The 18361-nt window shown below is 33.9% G+C and overlaps 1 protein-coding gene across 3 annotated transcripts in view; it reads right to left on the bottom strand.

The window, feature by feature from the left end:
* LOC116167960 overlaps positions 1-18361 on the bottom strand; it is an 89259-nt gene that overhangs the window by 14974 nt on the left and 55924 nt on the right. The gene's annotated exons all lie outside the window — the stretch shown is intronic.

Below are 18361 nucleotides of genomic sequence, written 5' to 3'. Positions count from 1 at the left end.
CTAAATTCCGTCGTGAATTGTCGGTCCGTCTGTGGTCTGAGATCTCAGCAATGAGACCATGCAGAAACCTGCACATCCTTTTTTCTAAATTATGAAAGAAGTATGAAAGCGAACAACTGTCAACGATATTTACATAAGTACAAACTGTTGAAAATAAAATATATGGCCGATTAAGTATTCGTTTCCAATGATCGAAGCCTTATGACACCAAAAGTACAATAATGTATGTGTGTTAAAATGATTACAGGTAGCATCTTAAATGATGTTATTGATTGAAAACCGACAATTTTGACGCAATCCGATAGATTAAGTGTAGATACACACACAAAAGGGTGGATAGTAATTAGTAACAGCACTAACAGCCCATCAGATGTAAATTATTGTCGTTTTCGTCGACAATAAGATCATCCTTTATCTAATCACGAATACAAATTTAAAGAACTACATCTGATCCAATCGTCACCCCCATCTAGTTGCAAACCTTGAAAGTTCAGTTTCACGGAACTCGCGTAAATTCACATCGCCCTCAAAACGGAAGTCTGTACTGATATACAGAATACTAAACTGAGTAAATTTAGTTAGATTTCGTTCAGTTTTTGCATCGTAGTTAATATACGTTATGTACAGATTGTACTGAATGCTATTTTTTTACATTTTCAATATATTGCGTTTACTTCGTACTCTACAAATTGCATATGTATGTGCATAATATGTATATCAAAATTTGTATGATAGCCTCAAATCGGTCTCTCAAAATTAACATAAAAAGAAAATAATACATATTCCACTAAAACAATAGCTGTAGTCCAAATTCTTAGATACGCTCTACACCCTCTATAGGTAAACACATTGATTTTATTAAATATGAGCGTCAATTTAAAAAGTAAGGTGATTAGAAATAAGTATGTATAAGTATAACCCTGCTGAGAGGTGTGTACTTTATTTATTTTATTTATTTACTGTCCCTCTTGTCCTGGGCGCTCAACAGGCTTTTGCCCAATTACAGTGGCCGGCATAATGCTTTTTACAGGTGTCCTTGCAGAAGAGCTTAAGTTCTATACTACTTCGGTATTTACCTAACGAATTAGGAAAACTTCAGGAAAACCCGAGGGAGCCAGAATGCTCAAAACTGATCTAAGGAAATTCCCATCGCTGCCACAGATGAAAAATTCTTACCTCAGCCCAGGTTCGAGCACCTAACCTCTGGCTATGTAGCCCAATGCTCTAACACTGAGCTATACTACTGATGTGTATAATGACTATTAAAAGATGGAATTTTTTAGCCTTTGATGCAGTCACACTGATTCAAAACAATGCAATTGTTCCCCAAGCTGACTATACTTTACTAGATACAACTGATTTGTAGCCGCCTTATTTAAATTAGATGTGGAATGGCGTTTGGCGTTTGTCACAGGTCACTTATAAACCTAACCCAAAAATCAATGAAGTTTGACACTTCAATGTTGCAGCTTCTATCTAGGGACTAATCTTTTATTGATTTGATGGCGACTGGATTATCGCTCTAGAAAATTCGCTAAATTATATTTTTGTGGATGAGTCGTCCATGGTATCCACATTCATTATACACAAAGATTTACTGATTAAAAGAACACTACGAAAAATAAATGTATATGTACGACAAGAGTCTAAATTATTGCTTAAGCGCTTAAGTTTATAGTATAGGAGTAATACGCAGGGAAAGTCGACCACCGTATTTAGTGTTAATCGTGTCCATATTTGCCATTGATTAGTCGCTTTTTACGACATACAGTGGCCCCTGCAGTAGGAAAATTCTACTACCCGTCCCTACACGGGGATAGTAGAAGTTATAATCTACATCTTCTACAAGAGTAGGAGTAGAAAAGAAAGTAAGCTGCAGAAAATATACTGGGTGTTTCAGATTGAGCGTGATGGTATGGGTATCATTCGCGTTATTAAGTTATAAGGTTAAATTGCAATGCTTTGCAGTTTTTTCCTGCTGCTTCAAATTCAGATCAGAAATTATTTACCATAAGAGTGGCTTTGTCAAAATTTTGCATAAATTAAAAAATTAAAGCATCTTCTTTAAAATACCGAAGTGCGAGCTAACTTCCGGTATAAAATCAGAAATGTTTTATCTAAAATTTTTAGAAATTGGCACTAGCTTCCCAAATAATAATTAATCAGCTCATCGTTGCCTACCCTTAGTTTATTAAATTAACAAAAATCTTGATTTCGATTTCATTTTCGGTCATCCAGAATTAATTCTACACTTGGTAGGGATCTGCTCAGGTCAGTGATACTTACTAAATTGACTAGATACTAAGTGTATATTGAGAGATACGTTTACAACATTTAGTACACGTTTGTGTTAGCTTTAAAGGTCACAAACAAGCTTCAAAAGTTCAAATTCTAGCATTCAACAAAAAGAGTGAAGCCTGCAATTTGAAATTATCAAGCCTCATTCTATCAATTTTAAATTTCAACCGTAACTCGAAGATCTAAAATACGTATTTCAACTTGCACATCTAAATCTCCAAATATCATAATTTTCAAATTCTAGATGAACGTATCACCATTAAAGATCAAGTGTCAAAATAAAAACGTCCAAGTCTTAAAATGTCCTATATTCTTATAAGCTTCAGTTTCAAGTTTACCTACTTCAAGTATGAACTTTAAACCGTAAAAATTTAAGTATCAACTGATCAAAGGATCCAAGGTCTGCAAGGGTCACGATGTCCAGGGTGCATGTTTTTCGCGCCGCGTATAATTGAGATCTCGGTTATTAGGAAATATGTTGGTTAAAATGGCAGGGTCTTATCGTAACCCATTTAATTTTTTTTTAAATCTACTTAAATTTAATTTTTGCTAATTTAATTTTTAATAAAATATCGTAAACTACTGGAACTATGACTACTTGACAGCAATTACCACCCTTTGTTTCAAAGTCATTCGCTTGAAAATGTAATAATTGGGTACCTACTTTATAGCCGGTATTATACTTGTTAAGTGTGTGGCTTTATATAAATCGGCTATTAGTCAAACACACTGATGACTATCAAACTGAAAACCCACAATAGTGTGTGATACACCGCTTTAATCGGAAAGTTTTCTTTAGTGGTACATCAGATGTGAATTTGTGTGTAGCATTGGGTTAGGATAAATGTGAATTATGTCTATTTACGTATCAGTGTTGCCTGTTTTCAAGTGTTTTGTGAACCGAATTAAGGTTTAGATGTTTCGGTTTTAATTGTAATTGTAACACCCTATCTTATATGAAAAAAAACCAGTTATCAAGATATAGGGTGATCCATCCACATAAAGGTGAGTGTTCAACACAAGGATTATAAAGGCCAACAATATTTTTGGTTACAGACCATTACGAATTCTAAATAAAACATGAATTCTCTCCGCCGAGTGACAAATTAATGTAACTTCAATGGGATGTCCGTTTTCAATTACCTATACCGGCATCCGTTTCATTTAGTTATCCCATTGCACGAATTTAATTATATTCCCTGTAAAAAAAAGGTAATCATTTCCAGTCACAATTGAAATGGGGTGAAGCCCTTAAAAACGCTAATAATTCAGAATTGTATATTCGACAATTCGGATCTCGACGTACACGTCAGTTTTCGTATTCACAGATCAAGGAACTTTTTTCTCAAATTGTAAAATTCAGCAAAAACTATTGCAACTGTCAGCTCATATGAGATAATCAAATCCGAGCATCCAATTCCCAAGGGAGAATTTATCTGCAGCAAATATGTGTTGGAAGCGAACTCGAAAATCGACGAATGTTTTGTCAGCCAAACCGATAAACCTATTTCATATAACCTGCAATACGTATAACAATAAAATAACTTAAACAAAGTTATAAACGTTGAACTTTTCCGTTTCTTCCAACTTTTATGTCTTTTTAAATTAAAACTGGTGTAGTTTATGTATAATATTAAACTAGAACTTTACCAAACAAAATAACATAAAAATTCGGTTAATTGAGCTTTAAACTCATATTTCAACTTTCAAAATAAAGTTATCGGCGCTAATCATTGATTATACATAAACTTTTCTACCTTTCTACCTTCATAAATTAGTATAATATAGGTTCGAGCTTTAATGGCGGCGGCAGTATTATAAATCGATAAGTAATTATCATGTAAAATCCATTTCGGTCCTCTCTATATGAGGATACTGTAAGGGTTATGTTATCTCCTATTCCAAAAACTAACCTAATTGCAGGAAGTAGGATGTAGGGATCTATTATAAACTTCCCTTCGAGAATGTCCCAGATACACAACTAAATTCCGATCGTAAAAACTGATTCTGATCTTGATTTGAATTTATTGCCTTCTCGAAGGTTGAGAAAGCCTCAAAACGTTGTTTAGGGTTTTCTTTTGTTAGCGATTTATATGGTGCATTATTTTTTACATTCGATACCTGGAATTCTGCATTTTGCATACATTGAAAATTTGATCCCAGACGACCCGACGTTACTTCAGTTTTACGTAGTTTATTGGGACGCTTTTCCATCAACGTCACTTTTCTATTAATGATGTTCGCTGTTCGGGCCGGGGTGCTTTCGACTCCTAGGAAACTTGACATTTTAAAGGAATTCCGTATTTTACATGGCGCAAAATTTTAATGTAGAAATGTCTTGCATAAAGCTTTGAGTTTGAGTACTCATATTGCAGCAACGTTGTTACTTTTGTCACGTTTATCAAGACAGCGTTGCTGTCAATTCGATTGTGTCTTGATTAAACTGCCCACTTTTAAAATAAATATGTTCCCCGTTGCTCTGTGTTGAACCATAGGATTGACAACGATTTGTTACGTATGTCCATAAAGTGAGTGGTGGTGGAAACAAATTTTTATTGAAAATTTTCTCATTTTTGTCAAAGAACACACAAAACTATGTGACTGTTTTTAAATTACCTTTGCCTAAAACCATCAAACCCGCATGTAATTAAATGGTTGAAACAATGACTTAAACGTGAATTAGGGAAAGTTGTAATTCTGAAGCTTGCAAAATGTTTAAGATCTCTCTCTCCCCTGCCACTTTTTACTATTTGGTACAGGTACCGAATCTACACTTACAGTATCTATTTTTAATTGTATTTTTAGCTTCCTAGCATGTGCTAGGTAGCTATTGCGATAGCCGTTTTTTGAACATTTCAAAATTTCATCAAATGTTGACGTTTTAGACCATTTTAAGCAACTTTTAAAGAATAAAATTTTTTTCCATCTGTATGTACGTACGTTTGTTGGCAATTTTCTGAGAAAACGGCTCGACGGATTTTGTTGAAATTTTGTATATATGTTTTAGGCATACCGAACAGAAAAATAACGGGCCGGATTTTTGAAAAAAAATTTTGGAGCGCCGTAACGGCATCGAACTTTTTCAAATAGTAACCTAAAATTTTTATTCTATTATTTGGAACACCTTATTTTCCTGTGTACAACCTACAAAAAATTGGGCCGGATTATATTATCAAAAAACGGAGAAAAAAATTGTCAAAGTCAAAAAATTGTGTTGCATATGTGCAAAACGCAACGATCTTGTTTCTGAAGCAATTTAAACGAAATTTCTATGGTAAGTCCCTTTAATAAAAGCAAACAAAATTCATGCGCAAAAATCGTGTTGCACGTGCGCAGAAATGCAATTTTCTTATTTATGGAACAATTAAAACGAAATTTGGATGGTAGGTCTTCCTAATAAAATAAAACAAAATGCATGCGCAAAAAATCGAGTTGCGCATGTGCAACATCCAACTTTCTTATTTATGGAGCAATTTTAACGAAATTTGGATGGTAGGTCCCAATTTTCAGCTAGGAAGTTATTCTGTCAAGAATTTGACACCTGCTTTTTATCTCGTAAAAAATGTCTATATGTTTCACTACCCTTCTACGGGATAAGTGACAACATACCGACCATACTGTAGTTGTGGCTAATGAACGCCAGTGGCGGATTTACATACGGACACACTAGGCAGGTGCCTCTAGGGGCGGCAGCTTTAGAGGGCGGTATTTTTTGCATTATATTTATTTTAGGTAACATTTTAAGTTTTAAAATAAGTCCCCTAACAAGTTACAAATGATAAAAATCTTTAATTAAAATTATGAAATAAATTGGAATTGGTAGATAGTTTAAACAAACTGTAACTGTAAAAACAATAATCGACAATGCAAGTTTTGACGTGCGTGTAAAAATTAGGTATACTGTATTTCTTTTCATATTAGTTTTGAAAATTTCAAGTTTCAATTTGATTTTTATTATCATCTTAAAATTTATTGCAATTTAAAGATTACTTTGGGGCGCATACCTTTCGGTGTGCCTAGCAGTGCAAAAAATTTAAATCCGCCACTGAATGAACGCCATACTATCGTTATCTTGTCCTCTCCTATCAAAAGTTAGCATGTCCGCAAACATATACTCCCCTTGATCTCAGTAGCAAACAATCTAAATAATTTGTTGAGTTATATCGCAGCTGAGTATCTAGCTAGAGTAAAGGCTGAGAGAGTGTTGCATTGGAGATCTCTCATTGGCGACGCTTTACAAAAAATCCACTTGAAGCACAAATTTGAAAGTATCCAAAACTGACGGTAGTAGGTACGGTAACTATCGATCTGTGCTACGGCTGTGGTGTAATGTGTCGTAGTTCCATTTTTGACTAAATATCAATTCCTAATTTGAGCTTTTGTAAGGAGCATGACAACTTTTTTAATTAAATAATTACAATTGTGCTATAACTTTTGTATAGGTAATGGCACCCATAGTTTTTCACTTTTCGAAAAAAAAAATAGAATGGAATTTCTTCAAAACCCAACAAGTTTAGCTTCATAGAGCGATTTTCGATAGCATTTATATAGCCCCACCCTCTTTCAATCCCAACGTTGCAGCAGACTGCGCCACACATAATAAGGCAGCATTCAGTTGTTTTTATTTCAGAAAACAAATGAGTAACGAAAAAAAATTGAATTTTTTTAAATGGCAGTGCATCTTTTCATTAGGCTCATTTGATAGAGATATTTTTTCTCGTTTCGATGATATAACATGTTAGTATCACTATTCAAGAAAATTTTTTAAAGAAATTTATTATAATTAGATCGGTAACATTAATCCAGATATCCTCCATCGAAATGAAACAAATAAACGTGTAGGTTTCTTATTAAACCATGAAGACAAAACGAAATTAGCAGTAAAATGGTTTTCATCTCAATGAATGTTCAAAATGTTCACCATTAACTGCAAGGCAGTGGCATAACCCATCACAAAAAGCTTGAAATAAAAATTAATTTCTTCTAAACGGGTGCGTTACGTCATTGAAAAAAGAAAGCAAAACCTCTATCAATGAGCCTAATGAAAATGTGCATTGTTATTTAAAAAAATTCAATTGTTTTTCGTAATTCATTTGTTTTTTCAAATAAAAACAGTGAAATGAAAACTGCCTTATTATGGGAAATAAGATGTTAAACAACTTTCGTATAGAAAGTCGATACTAACCGAGATATACACAATATACAACAATACAACCAGAAAATTCCAACTACCTCGTAAGGTATACTAAAAAACTGAAATTTACCGATTTGGTTTTTAATTTGTTCTGAGCAGATACAGAAAAATAAAATATTTTCTTATTGCCACTTCTTGAGCTCTACAAAACACTGTAGAGGGATTTTCAATACAATGTTTCGTTTCGGAGAAATCATCATCAACCTCATTTCTTTATATGGCCCGTAAAAGAAAGTACATACTGTATTGAGTAATATTGTATATTACGAATACAACGATGTACGTCACATTAAAAAAACAAAAATATAGGATAAATGTTCTATTTTTCAGGAAATTTGCACGATAGGTATTCTGGCACTATTAGGGCGTTGTGCGCGGGTGCACCATGATGTTGAAACGTTTATACCAGTTACAGGTAAACGACCTCCTTCATCATTATTCATTAGGAAATGTTTGTATTTACGAATCTATTTACCTGCTTAACTGGACAAATATCGTCATCTATATGACTATTTTCAAGCATATGTGCAACGCTTCCTAAGAAAATTATGTATAACGGTCACAATTTAAGAAAATCTAAAATAAAACGAAGAGCATAACAGATAGGTAGGTATAGGGAATGTAATAATTGATCGACATAGAATTTTTGTGGACATTTGAAAGTGTAAAAAAATAAAGTAGGTATGTTGTATTTGAAAAAATCAACTTTTTAAGCTTTGAAGCCATTAAAATTTCTCATATGGCATCAAGTCAGTATTGTTAATTTTGGAAGACTTTTTGAAATTAAAGTCAACGGAGTCATAGGTACAGGGCCCTAAAGAAAAGCAATTAAACGTCAAAAATTTGGAAAAATCTTGAATAACTTGAAAACCTTTGATGCTGGGTATAGGTAAATGTGGTAACAAACGACGTAGATTTTTATGTAGATTTCGAAAATGGAATAAAATATATAAATAAGAAAGTTGCTATCCACATCCTGTAAAACCGGAAGTGGAACGATCATATTATTTTCTTTCGGTAGATCATGAAAAACTATGTCCGTACTGTATGCAAACTTAAGACTTAAATTGTTAATGGGCGTCTGAATACTTTGCGTGAAACATCCTGTATAATATTTCCTTCGATACCGGTAGTTTGTTGCTTTTTTGTATGTAAAAGATAGAGCGTCTATTAGCTAAAATAGTACATACATAGTTACATGTATTATTAAACGAATTTCCGTGTAATACAATGTTCGATCTACAAAAGCACAAGCTTCAAAACAAGAAATAACTACAGGCCCAACCGGGTTTCAGTTGCCAAATATTAACTATTACCTAATTTCGTTAAATGAAATAGTTATTTGCAAAATAGAGTCATTTTCAAGTAGAAACTGGAATTATTCGATAGTCCAGTATCAGTGTACATACCTATATTTACAACAACGTGGTGAGGTGCTGGCTTATTATGTACTTAGTACATTTCCACAATATCGAACCAATTTTTGACAATTTTGGGAACAACGTATGTACTGATAGTTTTCCAAACAACCGAAGCCAAATGCTTAACATCTATTATCTCCAAAACGAGCTAATAGAGAACAATCTATGGCAGACGTGGCAAGCGTGTAAATTCCGTATCTCTGCTTGTATCCTCCAGTTATCAAGATGAAAGTTAAATCGCATTATGAGCTATTGAGCTTCGCATTATATTTACATAAAGCAATTGTCCTTTTCGTGCGAGCTCCATATATTATTCTACATTAGGACCTTCAAAAGGGTGTAGTTAGGCTACTGAATGGGCGTTATTATCTTCAAGTATGTTGAACAGAGTAATTTCACCAGGACAATAGGATATAACAAACAAGAACATAACAAATATGAAATTGAATGTACAAAACAGACACGGTCATTATTTTATGTAAATTAGTGCTCTCTGTGTGTATGTGTTTAAAAACAACAACCCTTTAACATCGTAACATGAGGTGACCTAGTTTGAAAAAGTTTATAAGCCTTTTATAGATATTCCTTCCTGGTTATCCACTTGCTTTTCCTTTCTCTTTGTAAACGTTGTAAGGATATCCTCTATATTTCTTTATTTCGAAATATATTTCCTTGTGCTGTATGGCAACAAATCGTAACTTCATCTGCGCCAGCTGTGTGGAACGTGCTGAAGTTACGTAGAAAATGGCAAAACACAAATAAATGTATATTTTTATTGGGAGATAAATTGTTGCATTATTCTATTAGTTTAGTACATTTCGGATATTAAACGTGCCCGCAAACTCTAATTCTAGCCATTATTAAGAGAAACTTACCCCATCACTTTGCGGTATTTTTCTTTTAGTCACTTCCTACACGTTGTATCTGCGAACGCGCAGGTTCCTAGTAGTGATATTACGATCGCAGTCACTACATGTTCATTAAACCAACTTTTTTTTTACTAAAAAGCGAAAAGCTTTTGGCGTGACGAGCTTCTTTATACTTTCTGTGTGTCTATCTCGGGCACTTTTTAAAACCATACAAACCCACCATCCAGGTCATCCAAAAGTCGAATTTGATGTATTACATTCCGTAAATGTTGACATGAGATCGTTATTATTCACTATAAGTTTGGTTTCAAGATTCAAACGCATTCACAAGATGCCCATAACTTGAATATCACGCATTTTGGACGAACAAAAGAAATAAAAGGACCACGTGTACACGATTGCTCTTTTATAATCACACAGGGTGTAGAAACTTGCAGGTATCATACATTAATAAAATCGGAAATACTTATCAGTTTTATACTTCTTCATTACTGTATTTGTTACATCGTGATTGATATCCTGCACCCTTCATGTTATTGCAATTAATTGATTAGGCAAGTTGTTATACAGTTTGTAACACAAACAGTATGTGGCGGTGCAGGAGAACAAACCAAATGTCTCCTCTAATTAAGTCCAGGAATCAAGCCTCAAAACTCCCAAACTTTGGGATTCTTTTTTAATTTCTTTTAACAGGGATTGCGTAAAAAGTCGAACGATCAAAAACTGCAATTGGAAAATTTGAATTCTTTATTTCCATGACCAAAAATAACAAATTTTGTTGAGATCTGATTCTTTTAGACCTTGTTTAGGGTGCGCCATATTGAGGTTCGAATTTTTGAAAAAATAGTTAAATCGGAAGTGAATATCTAAACTAGAAAAAATCTGTTATGGCATTACCCCAAAATAACACGAGGGATCGCAAACTCTAGCCTCGACGAAATTGTGTTTCCTTTATATTGCGGACAAGGGTTGTAATTGGACTTTTTTTTTAAACATAAAACTAAGGAACTGAATGAATTATAAACGTGAGTGAAAGAGAAAGAGTTTAGTGCAGTTATAAAGAAGACGTGTTTCGGCTACATCGCTACGAAGCTCTGGATAGGACACACACGAAATTATTTTGTAAATTATAGTTGTAACGGGGAATTAGTTTTATAATTTACAGTTGTAATTGTCAATTACACTAATTTACAGTTGTAACTGGGAATTATACTAATTTACAGTTGTAACTGGGAATTATCCTTGACAGTTACAACGGTATATTAGTTTAATTCCCAGTTACAACTGTAAATTAGTATAATTCCCAGTTACAACTGTAAATTAGCATAATTCCCAGTTACAACTGTAAATTAGTGTAATTCCCAATTACAACTGTAAATTATAAACTAATTCCCAGTTACAACTGTAAATTAGTATAATTCCCAGTTACAACTGTAATTTACAAAATAATTTCCTATGTGTCCTATCCAGAGCTTCGTATGAAGCCTCCCATTGGTAAATGAACATTTGAATAATCCAGTGCTTTTTTACCCGCCTGCGAATTATTAACACCGGCATGCTTTCTTTATCTACGTTCTGTATGTGAACTATAAGTGATTCATTTTTAAGGCGTTTATATTCGTGTGTCATCACAAACTTCTCTATCAACTAATTATTGGAATTTGTTTATATAAACATATAAATGCATTGTTTATAGTAGGGGGGCTAGCTCGAAATCCACCAAACGAGAGTGATCAAAATTTTAACCGACGGAGTTCCATTTTGGCCTATCCGAGTATGCTAAAATCGATCGTCTGCCGCCTCAGGTCATATGACTTAAGGCGCTGATGCGATACTTCTTGCGGTACCAATTTTAAATGGTTGTTTTTTGAGAAAATAAGTTATACATCAAATGAAAACGTTGGTAATAGCTCTTAAAAAATATTTACAAAAATCGCGGACAAATGGTAACTCCGAAAAGAACAATTCTTATAATGAAATTTTGCCTATATATCTCCAACGCATCAGCTGTTACGCATCCGGAACATTACGGCTGTCGCATTGCTAAGTAGCCCACGAGAGAAAAACATGTGTATCGTTCCGTGTGTAAGAGAAGGACGCAGCGTAACAGCTAATTGTGGTGTAGGCATCGAATGTAAGAGTGTGCACATGCGCGCTCTCCATGTGATAGAAGCAGACAGAAATATTAATTACATTAATTTTAATTAAGGGTAGCCTTGAAATTAATTTTTTGGACAACCAATTGCCAATGTGTTTGTTTATACCGTGTGTCCCAGGGAGAACGCACCATAGGGAAACAGAATTAAGGTATTTTTTGGCGAAGGATCCAGCAGGCCTTTGATATATCTTTTTGAAGTTAGCGTTCAACGTAAGTTATTGCGTTTGTCTGATCCTGCAAAAAGATTGGAGTTAATTTCAAAGGCCTCGTGGATCCTTAGCGAAAAATCGTCCTACCTGGAACACATTGTATATTAAGATTGATAAAAAAGGAATTTAGTCGAGCGAACCACCTTAGGTGTTACCTTGTACTATTATAAATGTACATCCTTGAAATTGACATATCAAGCTCCGCGAGACCGAGTGTTTTTAGGTTCAAACTCATCGCCAGAGGGAGCAACTTGTAACTTCACTTCAATCACCCCTTAAAGACCATGACAGTGATACCATTACGGACATCCTAAAGTCACCAAAATGGAAACGTGGAGTGATCTTCGAATTTCACATCAACATCACGTGGAGAGGCGAGCACGACATTTGGAACTTGTATAATTCCCAAAGTCAGAACCAGGGGATAGAGACCTTTTAACTTCACCTCTACCTACCACCTCAATTACAAAAACTAACTCTTGTCGCTGGATTTCTGCCAGTCTATTGATAAATTTTCATTTTGTAGGGGTATCGTATAAACCAACATTTACCCTTGCGATGTGGAATCTACAAGGTCAGTTTGTTGAGATAATATCCGAATAGATATCTTAGGATTTTGTTGTTGACTAAATATTAAAGACTAAGCGTTTCCATAACGTCATACACTCAAACATTGAGTACCTAGTTTTTCTCAGATGAGCCAACAGAAATAGTTAACCTTTTAGTCGCACAGTACACCATTGGGTTTAAATTAAGTCCAATAAGAAGCAGTTCAATTAAAGGTAATTTCATTTTCTACATGCTCACTTGACGACCACATGTGTAATCATAAAGTAGCAGTATTTGGAGAAATAAATTGCAAATGGGATCTGAAAGGGGTCACTATTTAATTACAATCCCATTGAATAACCTAAAGTAAATATAGAGATGTGGTAAATGACTTTTCCACATGTCAAATCTACAAATTACTGGTTGAAGTGGTAAGAATGAACGTATAGCTTTAGATCGCGCTTTGTACTCCGTGAACAATTTTGGCAAGCATTTCCAACATGTATAAAATCCTCGCAAAATAATTTCAGTTAAACGGCACAAAAAAACTCTTGGATTACGTACGTTATATACAAAACATTTCGTAACCGCCTCATAAGCGTGTCCCTTTATTTCATGGGATAAAACGCCGTGTTTCTACATCCAACAATATTCCAAACCAGCATTTCATTGGATTTCAACAAGAATTTAATTTACTTTTATCGACGTAGTCTGCTTTTATATATATATATTCATTGCGATTCCTTTGTGGCAATTCAAACGGTGTACGTGAATACTCACTGGACGTTGGCGTTTTGAGTTTCATTTTCGAATAAATATTTCTCAAATTGGTTCCCGTTTTTTAATTTAAAATCTCTTATTATTGAACTCATGTCACATGCTCAAGAAATAGTAATATTGAATTTTTACGATCTTGGATATACAGAGCGGTCTACATGTAGCGAATAAAATTTATTTTTCATTCGCCTATTATATGCCAATTATATCTGTCATATGAGATCTCGTATGAGATATATAAAGCAGTCCATGACGTCCGAGGGCGTAAATTTAGTCAAATTGATTTGTTTTATTTAGAATATATGAGTTTCCTTTCTTTGGCATAGACGCCCCATGATCATTTTTGGACTGTTTTGCTTTCTGTAAAAATTTCTGTCGTAGAATATAAAATGAATTGTATTTTGAAAATGGTTAATTTAAAAAGAAAAGTAAGAAGTTATTGTAACTGGGTAGTAGTGAATGCTAAAGTTGAATATACTTGGCGCAATTGAAAACTTTACGTTAGGTTTGCTTTTTACTGAAACTCTCCGTTTAAGTATTTATTATTAAGAGGAAAATTGATTTGAATTGCAACAAAACTTCTTTCACGTTCGTTGTTTGCGCGAAAGGGAGGCGTACAACTCGTTTAGTGTTTTACAACTGGAAAACCGCGAGAGTGACGTCTTGAATAAGTAAAACATCGCCATTATGTTTTATACACGTAAAACATTGACTACACCTACAAATATTTAGATCTAAAAAAATTCAAATTTCTCCACGTACTTACGTTACAAAGGGGAATTTTAAATTAAATCTGCATTGTGAAGTTAATAAAAGGGCGAATGAGGAATGACATAAACGAAACAAAAACAAAATAAAGTGAATGTAAATCTCCTGTAAAAATAAATATTTATTTATCTCCCAGACAATTTTTAGATACACGAAAGAGATATAAGGTCGAAAAGAGATCTACTCTTAGATTACATTGATGTAAATTGCCATTCTAATTCGCCCAACATATTTCATCCTGCCTTGCCCTAAAATACTATGTTTTAGAATTTTTATTCTCGGCACGAATTTTTTGAATTATGACGTCGTTCGGATATACACGGAATATAAACCTCTTTTGACGCCTTAATGTGATAAAGCATAATGTGCTTTACCTAATCCAAGCCTTATAGTTGACAGCTGAAATGCAAATGTTTGCTGATGGCGAACGAAAATGTTAGTATAAACCTATCGGCAGCGATCGAAAGCCCGCTAGCACTCAAACATTCATTTTAGACTGTTTTATTAAATGTTAGTTTATGTAAGACTATTGGAGATATTACAATGTTGAGATTGAATTTAGTGAAGTCAACTACGATTTGAAATATAAAAGAAGTTCTCAAACAAGATCAGGCTACAAGCTAAAGAAAATTAGTGGAGGTATCACGACAATGCATATAAAATGCATGGAGTGTGAATGAATAATTATGGTAGCCAAAAACTACAAGCAAAACAATTTCCTTTTAGGAATTCCATCCGCTGGATCAATTCGCAACCGCATAAAATTCAGCTTCGGAAAATTGTCTTCACGAAATTTAACTCTATTAGTATTCGCCGTCGAGTATTTGCCTTGGAAGATTCGTCCATTTAGGTATTACATTATTATATTACATATTGAGATTCTAGTTCTATGAAAAATCGTAGATATCGCTTCCAGCTGACTTGCTTCAAAATGTTGAAGTTAAAATCCTGATTTATACCTACAGCTCAAATTAGTAGGTAGTTAGCAAAATCCGTAAATTCCCATAAAATCAGCTACTCAGATTTTGAATTGAAATGAACAGCCCGATTAAAAGAAGTTTAGGTATAAAATCAAATAGTGGAAATTAAGCTTGACCTGTATCTCACATAGGGACTCAAATTGACACAATTGATTAATAAGAAGAAAAGAATTGATTCTATGATACATCATGGTAACAAAAATCAAATAACATGAACCTGTAAGAAAAAAAATTGGACTACCAAGGCTTTTTTTTTATAAAAACACAACCCGTTTACAAAACGGACCAATAAAAAAAATTCAAGAGACAGGACTTTTACCTTACGTTGACAACACGTAAATTTTCACTACACTACTAAAGAATTCTTTTTTGAAGGTTGAAAGAAAAAAATAAAGGTACCTACATCCTATTTTGGGGTCTCAACGCATCATTTTGTGTAAATGAAAAAAAAAACGCGACAATCATCCTCATCATAGGTATACGACGTTGCACATTCAGTAGAATTTTGGAAAACCGAAAAACTAGCTTCCGCTGCAAGTCAACTTCAAGGGCGCACCCGTATTCTCCAACTTTGAACGACTAACTTTTATTTTATACATCATATCTTCCAAGGACTTTTTTTCGATACATTGTCCCATTAGAATTATAAGCTTTTGATTAAAAGGCTGGTTGCGTTGAAAATCTTATAATTATAAAATTGGAATTTTACATGATCCATAACTCATATGTGGTAGGTATCTTCTTAAGTATCAACGAGGGAATCGACACCACCACTTATAATTATAAATAATTTTCTCTAGGTAGTCTATTTCGGACAATTCGGAGTATTATTATTACAGATTTTCAATTTTGATTTTTGATCGAATTTAAGAAAAAAAATCAGAAACATCCCTGAAGGGTCCGATCCAATTCTTTGTTTTCCATGATATTGTAAAAGTAAAAGAAATTATTTCATTCAGAATAAGGTTCATATATCGCATATTTGGTTAGGAAGCTTAATTTTTAATTTTCCACATGTAAGTCCAAATTTAGATACCGAAAATTTCTATACCGAATCAAAGTTGTAGATTCCAGATTTTCAATTATTATGTAAAAAGAAACTAAAATTTTGTCTTCAAGAATAAAGGAAAGTGGAAATCGCATGCTGATCAAAATGTCAACATACGAACTCTTAATTAAGTATAATTATTACCCATCAAGTTGTCTGAAGTGAAGCAATTAAAAAAAATTAATTAAAAATTACTGTAAGCAAATGGCGGACAAAGAATTACGAAAAGGCTTTCCAAGGAGGTTTCTACGAAGGTGTTAACAAAAATGTTTTGAAGATTCCTAGACAAGAAAGAAAGGACAAATTAGGAAAAAACTTTGATAAGGTTTTCTTTGGAATAAGACTTGCGAAAGCGGAAGGGTATAATACTTATTTTATGTTTAAAAGTAACATAGTTCCGCAAACACTTCGTTATTGATCTATAGGTTGTTATAATTGCACCGTACACTTTACAATTTAAACTTTTACTTTATAATAATACGAAAAAATTACAAGAGTCCGAACAGTTTCGAAACAAATCAGAAAATTAAATTATTATTTTACAATCTACCAGCGTTAGCCTGAAAAAAGTTCAGAGGTAGAACATGACCCCTGAAAAGACCACGTACTGTAGACATTGACATGACAAACGATGTAAGCCATTCAGCCTAACATATATTTCAAGTTTGGGCAAAGAACTCAGGAGATATAAAGAAAAAAATCTTGAAATTTAACACCCTGTAAATCAGTAACGTAAGAGTTTGCGGACCTATGTTTATATGAACTATTATTTGTAAAAGTAAGCCAAAAAATTAGCTCCTTTCGTATTTACATCATATTTAGGAACACCCTGTATAGTGTAGTTAGTTTCGAAACGAAAGTCTCGCCAATAATAAATTAATAAACATCATTTTACTCGAATAACGAGTTCAAAATCAAAATCCTCGCGTGAGTTCTAGGATTTGGGATCAACCTTTAAAGATTGGCGTAAACAAACTGTTCTTTTCACACATTTGTTACTATTGTTGCACAGTGTATCTCTATAATCGAATGTTTGAGATATTTAGAAGGGCCGCAAGTTTCGCACACCCAAGCCCAAGCGAAAGTAGATATCGGCAGATGTCGAAATGCGACACAGACGCTTTCTCATTTGTAAGCTCATTGTTTTTTAGAAAGCCCCCTTTTGAAGTTTGTTTGCAGAAAATAGGTTTTCTGTGGCATCCAATCATATTCAGTATGCCGTATCCTACGGGATCTTGTTACAGTACCTGGGAGACGCGAGTCTGCATTCATTATAAAGCCAGGCCTTCCACCTTACTTTTCTACATAAAGATCATTGTCTATAAATTTTTGAGATGATACGTGATACATAAATGTTTAATTGAATTCTGGAACATCGGTTCATTTTTTAAAAAGCAACGACGACGCCTGGGCATGCATTAAACAGAAATCGAACCACCATCATCCCCGCTTTATGCAGTAATCGGGCTTAGCAAATACGATGAAAATTGTTTGTTTAAAAAACGAAAGATTCCCTTTGGAATAATTATCTATAGTTATTAAATGAATTGTTTACAGCCCTCTCAACATAAACACAAAGAAAGACCGATCGCGAATGTGATTGCAATACTGTTTGTTTCCCACGGGCATTCTATCTTACTTATGGGAACTCCAGGCTTTGTTGCAATTGTGCAGCGAACGACCACGCCCTTTAGAATTGCGTGATCCCGCGGGTTAAATTAAATGAACCTTGCTACATCTTGCATTTCTCTTATGTTGTAGATTTAATTCGGGTTTGGGGTTATTGATTAGAACTTGCACGGCGTCGAAGTCTATTATCTTCGAAGCGATAGAAATGTAATCGTCCGCGACACTAGGGCTATAAAAATGAATCCCTAAAAATGTTTTCGTCAATTAGTTCTGCCGTAATTAATTTCCCCAAGTTTTTCTTAATTTTTGAGCGCAAATCATTTTCTCCAAATCAATTTTAAAAACCTGCCACGAACAAGCTCAAGAATTAAAAATTCATGCATTTAATTGAGCTTGTCGTTTGTACTATTTCCCAATTTTTGAGGTGGTATGGTTACTTTCGCTCTCACATTTACATTTAC

This window comes from Photinus pyralis, unplaced genomic scaffold (genome assembly GCF_008802855.1).
Source record: "Photinus pyralis isolate 1611_PpyrPB1 unplaced genomic scaffold, Ppyr1.3 Ppyr1.4_LG4, whole genome shotgun sequence".
NCBI lineage: Eukaryota > Metazoa > Arthropoda > Insecta > Coleoptera > Lampyridae > Photinus > Photinus pyralis.
Note: the sequence above shows the minus strand (reverse complement) of the source record. Positions and strands in the feature narration are given on the sequence as shown.